The 7,981-nt window shown below is 38.6% G+C and overlaps 1 pseudogene across 1 annotated transcript; it reads left to right on the forward strand.

Moving 5' to 3' along the window:
* The first annotated feature begins 3,969 nt into the window (after positions 1 to 3,969).
* Positions 3,970 to 7,111, forward strand: LOC311185379 (ras suppressor protein 1-like; annotated as a pseudogene). Its single transcript has 3 exons — positions 3,970 to 4,063; positions 6,025 to 6,500; positions 6,970 to 7,111. The product of its transcript is annotated as a ras suppressor protein 1-like (transcript).
* Positions 7,112 to 7,981: the final 870 nt, after the last annotated feature.

Below are 7,981 nucleotides of genomic sequence, written 5' to 3' on the forward strand. Positions count from 1 at the left end.
CTCTGGTTCTTTGTAATCCACTCCATCTGCTCATGTTACTCTCCCTTTCTTCCCATTGTCTATTTTAGAGCTGCCCTGCGTAACATGACCTTGAAAGAAGGCACAAAAGCAAAGAATGAGAGTGACATCCTGACTGGTGGCTCAGTGACAATGTCTACAAGACATCCTAAGATGAGCTGCTACTGAATAGAAACATATACTTACTGGTGAAGTGATGAATTTCCAGTGTTTTATCATCAAAACTGTGTTTCTCATGTTTAAAATATTCCAGGGAGGAGATGTGGGGGAGGGGGAAGCAGAGCCTCATAAAATCAATCTCGCAGTTCTTTCAAGACTGCTAAGCTAAAACGGAACAACAAATGTAATTAGTATTCTTATGTGCCACCAATAAATACTTGGGGCAGGGGCCGAGGGGGAGGATCATATTCAAATTGCAGTGAAAAGAATAAACTACCTAGAAATAAAGATGTATGAGAACTTTTTCCTTGATACATCTTCATTTTTTTAACTATAAAATGGGAACATGCATGTACAAATAATATCTTATATTTGTTTATACTCAGCAATAATTATCAATAACCTTAGCTCCATATGATTCAGTTAAAATAATTTAATGCAAAATAACTAAATAGTCAAACCACATTCCCAATAACTTTAATATTCACACTTGGATCCACATTTAGCAATTTTTAATCTTTACACATCTTTAAAAGTTTTGACTGTTAAGGCATTTTTCAAAAATTTCTGCTTTTCTTCTGATGTATTTTCAGTTAAGCACATTGCTTTGAGCTATTCAAAATAGTGAAATTTAAAAGTAATATAGTTACTCAAAACATAAGTAATTTGTGATGTGCCCATGTAGCATAAATTTGTGCATTCAATTAACATTCACTTACAAATTGTATTTACTGTATTGAGAAAATGTATGTGATGTGTTTTTAGGTTTAAAAATGCGGAGAGAGAGAGAGATCAGGAGAATGGACATCATTACTCTAACAGAAACCATTTTTTTTCTTGTCTTTTTTTTCTGATTATCAGCTTGTAAGCATAGGAAAGCATTTTGCCTATTTCAAGTAGATTATGTGCTTTTTTTGCTTTTGAGTTGTAGAGTTCCTCATATACTTTGAGTATTTACCCCTTTTTTTGAAATATGGTTTGCAAATATTTTCTCCCTTTCCATAGGATGTATTTTCACTCTGTTAATTGCTTCCTGAAAAGAGGTTTTTTAGTTTGATGTAGTCCCACTAGATATTTTTGTTTTCATTGCCTATGTTTTTGGTGCAATTCCTGACAAATGACTGCTAAGACTAATGTTCTGAAGCTTTCTTTCTAAGCTTTCTTTTAGGAATTTTATCATCTCAGGTCTCATGTTTGTCTTTAATTAATTTTGAGTTGATTTTTGTGTATGGTGTAAAATAAATGTCCACTTTCATGCTTTTCATGTGGTTATGCAGTTTTCCCAACCCCCTTGTTAATAAGTCTATCCTTTCCCCATTGCATAGTCTTGGCACTCCTGCCAAAGATCATTTTAACATACATGTGTGGGGTTATTTCTGGTCTATATGTCTTTTCTATTCCATTGGTCTCGATATACATGTTTTATGCCCTCACCATACTCTTTTGATTATTGTTGCTTTGTCATTTATTTGGCAGTCAGGAAGTATAAGGATTTCAGCTTTATTCTTTTTCAAATCTGTTTGACTACACAGGGTCTACACGGTCTTTTATGGTTCCATATGAATTTTAGTGGCTATGGAATTGTGGTAACTAAGATTTTTTAATGTGTACTCTGTGCCAGACTAAGTTCTAAATGTTTATTTATTTTAACTTAATTCATCTCACAAAATATATAAGGTACATTGGTTACTTCCATTTTACAACTGAGGAAATTGACACAGAAAGGTGGGCAAAATAACTTGCAAAAAAAGAGGCAGAGCCAGCAATTATCCTGATTATCCTGATTCCAATCAAATAGCTGGACTAGTGTAGCAAGCTTTTGAATCAGCTTTAGGGCTTACTTTAATGGTAAAACTGGACAAGTTTAATGACCACTTACACTTAGTTATCTCATTGTAAAGTGAGAATGATATTTTTAACTACCTCATCAGATTACTAGCTAGATTAATGGCAACATGTAAATCACTTGCCACAGTGACACATAACACCTGCTAACTATATGTTTGCTACTGTTAATAACATCAGTCAAACTGGACAGTTATTCCTAATGGGGAACCTTGAAATACTTAGAAGCAACTGAGATTTTGCATGAATAAAAAGAAAAGAGTTGTTACCTAAGACCAAGACCATGTTCATACCTGTAAAAATACACAATAAATCCAAAAGAACTCCATTTTTTTCTTGTGCTATGGTTTCACCAATATAACATGGTGTTGGACACAAATAATAAATGTTTCTTGGAATGAAAATTGTTGTAAAGTCATAAAGAGGCCACCACTTGCTTCAAATTGTGAAAGTTGATTTTGAATCCACATGAGTTATATATCACTAGAAGTCTTGATTGATAATAGTAGATAATGAAAAGTTAATGAGCTCCTTGACTCCCTGTAAGCAAATAGTAGAGTCCAAGGTCTATATTTCATTAGAGTTGTGCTAAAAAAAAAAATCTGCCGTACATATCTGAGAAGATGTCTAATAAAAAAAACCCAGAACTTCCTTCCCAAATCAAATATCTCACACCACAAACCAGCTAACAACGGGAGTGGGATGAGCAGAAGTGGGTTACACTAGGCTGAGTTTAAAATACCTCAGTCTGACTGGAAATATTGGGAACTCACAGAGATGTCATTAAGAGATGAGCTGGGGATTTGAGAGAAGGGCTGTTGAAAAATATGTTTTATACTTATACCCTACTGAAAAGTTATTAAACTTGTTAGGTATATTTTTATGGCAAATGGACTTTGGAAATCTTTTAGAGCCCTTAAAGATTTATAAGAACCCATAAGACATTTCAGAAGAAAATATAATATGTATATTAATCACCTGATATTAACACAGGTAACAAATAACACATTAAAATGTTACCTTATTTGTTTCACTTAGTTAGTATTATGCTAGAAATATTCCTGAATTGTGATTAGTAATTTGTAACAAAAACAGTCAAACACTGATACACACACACAAAGGTAAACTGTGTGAGATGATAGATGCGTTGACTAACATTATTGTGATAATCATTTCACAATATATATGTATAGCAAATCATCACTTTGTACACCTTAAACTTAAATAATGTTATATGTCAATTATATCTGAGGATGAAAAGAAAATGTTTTGAAACTATCAGTAGATAGAGATGATGGTTACATAACACTGTGAATGTACTAAATACCTCTGAATCGTTCACTATAAAATGATTACATGATTTTATGTCTGTCAATTTCATGATACTAAAAAAGGAAGGGAAAAAAAGACCAGTACAAATGTCATCTCTAGTGAAGTTATAAATAATAAATCTCCATATATTATAATCTGGTCATGTTTCTTTTTTATCTAACTGAATGTGTGTTAAGGTTAGGAAATTCATCTTAATTGTTTTTGTATCCCCTTCATAGCACAATGCCTGACCTGAAATGTAACAAGACTTAAGAGATGACTAAGCTAATGAACAAATTAAGTAAGTCACATGTATTTCTCATTATTGAAAAGTTAAAGTTAAGTTTTCGATAAGTAGCACATTTGGAAAAATGATTGATGTTCCTGAGCATGAAATCCTTGAATGTGTTAGGTATTAAGACCTTTTTTCATGTGGTTACAGGAGATTTACCTAACAGAGCTGATAATTGATTTTATTGCTCATCAAACTGCTGACACTAACATAACTGTTAAAATTATGAAAAACATCTAAATCCTGTTGGCTTGTTAAAGACCAGTCTGTTTACTGTAGGCAGGGATGAATTCATTTCTGTGAAGTCAATGAACAGTTCTGAGAGATCTACATTTCCCAGTAACATGATCGTGAGCAGGAGGGTAGAATATGACCCAAGGCTTGCAATTCTACACCAGTGTTTTACTTCTTCAAGTAACTCATTAACTATTTGTATTGGTAATGTAAAGTGCATGATGATTCTGAAATAACTAAGTAGACTGATAAACTAATAAACATTTTTGGAAATGGGGGACTCTTCATGCTTTTATGCTGTCAAACTGCTCTGCTGATGGTAATTTGTCTTACCTTTACTGAAAGGGTCTCTCAAATTTTTCCGTTGTGCATAATTATTACAGCTTCCCATGGACTGCAGTTTAGGGTTGTAAAACCTCCATTTGAACTTTGTTTTGTGATTCATTTAACAATGGAACTTCCAACTTGGCGCATACTCAAATATGTGCATGGAAATATTCTTCAAGGAAATAAACCATGATGAATTTTTGAAAGTTGATTAAAAAAAACAAATTCAGTTATTGTTTTGTTCAGATTCTTACATGTAACAGTATAAACAGCATTGTGGGGAGCAGAAAACTTTTCCTTTTTTCCCAGTTCTTTGGCTGGTCTAATAATCAAGTTGACATAAAACATATTAACAAGAGTAAAGCATTTAATGTTCTACCTTCAGAAGTCTCACAAAGACATGACAGGCTTCCCCTTTCATGTCAGGCAAAGGCCTCTACACCCTCCTGAGCTAAAGAGAAAGGGGTAGGGGTGTGGAGTCTCAAAGGGGAGGAAGACAAATCATAGGAAATTGACAAGAACAGATACTTAGTAAACAAATGTTTGCTTTACCATGCACTTAAGTCTTCTGGTAATAAAATGTTACCTCTAGGTAATACCTCTGCTTCTGGTATAGGTATAGACCATTTCCCTAAATAATTTTAATCAATTAAGAGAGAGATTGAAAAAAAAAAAAAAAAACTCCTGCCCCCTTCCTCAGCTGCTGCTAAGGTGCTTGTTCCTTCCCGAAAAGCTAAGGTCGAGTTGGAGTGAGGCCCTCACTTCTACCAGCAACTCTGCTCACACCCCCAGCCCTGGCTCAGCATGGCCTCCACTCAATGCACCCCTTCAGCTACTCAGTCCTCATTCTGTATGATCACAAGTTCACAGTCCCAGAGGATAAGATCAATGCCCTCGTTAAAACAGTCACTGTAAACATCGGCCCTTTTTAACCAACTTGTTTGCAAAGGCCAAGGCTGATATTAACATCCCAAGCCTCTGCTACCATGTAGGGGCTGGAGGCCTGCCCCCTGCACTGCTGCTGCACTAGCTGAGAAGAAGACAGTGCAAGCAAAGAAAGAAGGATCTGGGGAGTCTGATGATGACTTGGGCTTTGGTCTTTCTGAATATATCTCTTTTGTACATATTCAACAAGAAGCTAGACTCTGAAACAACCACAGAACAGCAGCAGAAACCTCTTCTGCAGTCTACTCGACCTCAGTTCAAAATAATCCACAAGCCAAACTGGCATAATTTGGGGTGACACATTCTGCTCCCCCACAGAAAACCTTTTAGAATGTCACTAATGTAATATTGGTATCATATCTCAGTTTTGCAGGTCTGGCTACAGGTACCTTCATATCTGTTGTCTTATGTAAAGTGTCCCATTGAAGATTAAAATTTCCTCAAATAAAGATGAAGGGTGTCCCTGGTGGTGCAAGGGGTTAAGTCTCAGCACTATGAAGCTATCAGCAGTCAGACCTCTCCTATCCCACCAGTTGCTCCCCTCAGCAGTGTATTTCAGTAGATCGGCCTGTTCTGCCCCCAACTCTGTCTCTGGTGAATCCTCTTACTCCCTGCACCTCTGGCCTATACCCCAGTTTTTCCATGTATAAATAAATAAAAATAAGTCTTAAAAAAAATAAAGATGAAGTATTTCAATCTAGTACGCTGCTTTCCTATTTGGGGAAGGGTGGGAGTGGGTGGGGCGGGCTGCAGCTGGTGGCACCTAGTACACCTGCGCTGAGTGCTAGGCCAGGGCCAGCACCTGAGCCAGCGCAAATCCGGTTCCCAAGTGGGTTCTGACGAAGCCTGACGTTCTCACTCCAACCTGCTGGGTGCTGCCCCCGCTATCATAGCTAAGTATCTGAAAAAGTTGGTGGAGGTGAGCCAGGAAAAGAACCAGCAGGAAATGGACATGAGTGACAAGGCAGCTCCAACGTGCTATTGTCACCGGCTTGTTCTATTTGTCCTACGTCATGCAACTGGTCCTTAGCCACAACAAGCTGACAACTGTGCCAGCAAACATCACAGAATTGAAGAATTTGGAAGTGCTTAACTTTTTAAATAACAGATGGAGGATCTGCCTACACAGATTTAACAGTTTTCGGAAACTCAAACACCTGAGCCTTGACGTGAACAGATCAAACACCTTGCCTGGTGGATTTGGCTCCCTATCAGCTCTGGAGGTCCTTGACTTAAAACAACTTGCATGAAAATTGTCTTTCTGGAAACTTCTACCTTACCACCCTGCGTGCATGCTAAGTGACAATGATTTTGAAATCCTATCGCCAGATATTGGTTAACCCACTAAGTTGCCGATACTCAGTGTAGGGTAAAGAAAATGTCAGGCTTTTCTGCCCTTCCGCCATCAGGATAGATGATGGATCCTTGTCCTGAATGCATGCCTGATGGCGGGCACCTGGAGTAGGGTGTGGGCATAGGTAGATGGGATTCAGCTGAGCTAAGACTGTGCTTTTAAGGGTGGCGTCACGCGGGACGCCAGCAGCAGCAGTAGAAGCCGAAGCCGAAGCCGAAGCCGAAGCCAAAGCCAAAGCCAAAAGAGAAGCCGAGAAGCAGCAGAACGAACGCTAGAGAATCCAGATAGAGTGAAGACTTGCTGGGGGCTGGGAGGCCTGCCAGCCTGCCAGCCCCCCAGCACCCCTGCCTGCCATATGCCTGGTGAACCCCAATAAAAGACCTGCAAAAAACCACTGAGGACTCTGACTCCTCCTTTACCCGGTCTGCATGGGATCCCAGAAAACCTGCACTGTGCCCAGTCCTGCCTTTACACTCAGCCTCAGGAATAACGACTTGGTCTCACTGCCTAAGGAAATCGAGGAGCTTACTCAGCTTAAGGAACTCCACATTCAGGGGAACCACCTGACAGTGCTGCCCCCAGAACTCAAAGAACTGATTCTGGTTCTTGAGAAGCTCCTGCTTTAAGCCTTCAGGGAATGTTGCCATAAGGACCCTGCTATGATTAAGGCATCTGGCACAAGAGCAGTGACCAGCAGGGAGAGGTGGAAGGAGGTCTTCTTGAGAGGAGCCAGGGAGCAGGAGAGGAAGGAGGCAGGGGCCCCCGCAGGGGTAGCCAGGAGGCATCTGGGCACCGATATGTGTGTTTGCATCATTTACAGGTTAAATATTTTCAGGTCTTATTTGTATTATTTTAGTGTTTCTGTGTTGATCCTCTAAGAAGCCAAAAGGATGTAGGAGGAAAGGCAAGTTTTTGTTGAGCACGAAACGGCCCATGGAGTGTCTAATACCTTTTCGCAACAGCCCCAGCAGACTGGGAGTGTTCTCCCTTTAATGAGACCTGATGGGTTTACTCACCTGCTGAGGTCACAGACGCTGCACTGGAGCGTAGGACTTACGCCAGTCTGTGAGCACTACACCAAGGTAAACAAAGGCTGGGCCATTTGCCCCTTTTGTTTTATTCCCTTCCTAGAACAAAGTAAAATATGAATTAATCTTTATAAAGAAATAACATTTTATTTTTTTAAAAAAAGGCTCTGGGTTAAACATGAATGAAGACACATACCACCTAAGAAAAAATGGTTGCCAAATGCAGAAATATGTTCACTAAATAGAGTGGCAAGTGTCATGCCACTTATACAAAATTGAATTTGTCAACTGACTGTCAACATTTTTAAAGTTACCTTTAAATTAGATAAGAGATACATGCTTTTTATAGAAGGTATCAAAATTTACCTAACAGTTTCATGGAATTCATCTTATTTATATAATGTAGCCAGGGAGAGTTCTTTGAACAATTTTTAAAGATGGAGGAACCAGGGAGTATCAGGAGATTGT

Source organism: Talpa europaea (genome assembly GCF_964194135.1).
Source record: "Talpa europaea genome assembly, chromosome: 15".
NCBI lineage: Eukaryota > Metazoa > Chordata > Mammalia > Eulipotyphla > Talpidae > Talpa > Talpa europaea.